Raw genomic sequence first — 1325 nt, 5'->3', positions numbered from 1 at the left:
TGTCTTAGTCAGGGTTTCTATTCCTGCACAAACATCATGACCAAGAAGCAAGTTGGGGAGGAAAGAGTTTATTGAGCTTACTTCCACATTGTTGTTTATTGCCAAGGAAGTCAGGACTGGAACTCAAGCAGGTCAGGAAGCAGGAGCTGATGCAGAGGCCATGGATGGATGTTCCTTACTGGCTTGCCTCCCCTGGCTTGCTCAGCCTGCTCTCTTATAGAACCCAAGACTTCCAGCCCAGAGGTGGCACCACCCACAAGGGGCCCTACCCTCTTGATCACTAATTGAGAAAATTCCCCACAGCTGGGTCTCATGGAGGGACTTCCCCAATTGAAGCTCCCTTCTCAGTGGTAACTCCAGCCTGTGTCAAGTTGACACACAAAACCAGCCAGTACAATTGACCCCTTGTCAATTGACACACAGAAACACATCACTATTAAGCCTCAACCCTTACTTTTTTATTTATCCCCAAGATATCTTTAGTCCCACAGTCTATAGATATTAAAAGTTCAATCAATTTAAAATGTCCAATATCTTTTAAAATTCAAGGTCTCTTAACTGTGGGCTCCTAAAATACTAAATACTTAATACTTTCTAAAATACTTTCTTCAAGAGGGAAAAATATCAGGGCACAGTCACAATCAAAAGCAAAAATCCAACTCCAACCGTCCAATGTCTGGGATCCACTCACAATCTTCTGGATTCCTCCAAGGGCTTGGGTCACTTCTCCAGCTCTGCCCTTTGTAGCACACATCTTGTCTTCTAAGGCTTCAGATGCCTGTACTCCACTGCTGCTGCTGTCCTTGGTGGTTATTGTATGGTATTGGCATTCCCAAAACACTGCTGTTCTCCACTGTAACTAGGCTTCACCAATAGCCTCTCATAGACTGTCTTCATGATGCCAAGCCTCAACTCCTTTGCATGACCCCTTCAGTCCTGGGCCATCAATTACAAATCAATGCTGCCCCTTCACCAATGGCCTTCCATGGCCTCTCACTGTGCTGAGCTTCAGCTGCTCTTCATGACCCCTTCATGCCTTCAAAACCAGTACTGCTACGCACACTTGTCTACTCCAGTCACATCCATAATATCGGGGATAAAATCCTGATAAAGGATAAGAGGCAATAAGAATCCAAAAGGAGTTCTGTGCCTCCTGGATTTCAGACTAGTCGCTGGTATCCCCTAACTCAGACGTGTTTCAGATCAGTCTCTCCAATCATCAACAAAGCCTCATAATTAGGCATAAAGCTACCCCAAGTACCCCAAGTAATGATTTGTAAATGGTTAAGATTGGGCATTGTCTCCTGGCTGACACAATGTTTCCA

The sequence above is a fragment of the Mastomys coucha genome, unplaced genomic scaffold (assembly GCF_008632895.1).
Source record: "Mastomys coucha isolate ucsf_1 unplaced genomic scaffold, UCSF_Mcou_1 pScaffold22, whole genome shotgun sequence".
NCBI classification, from domain to species: domain Eukaryota; kingdom Metazoa; phylum Chordata; class Mammalia; order Rodentia; family Muridae; genus Mastomys; species Mastomys coucha.
The sequence above is the reverse complement of the archived record's forward strand: the minus strand, read 5'-3'. Positions refer to the sequence as shown.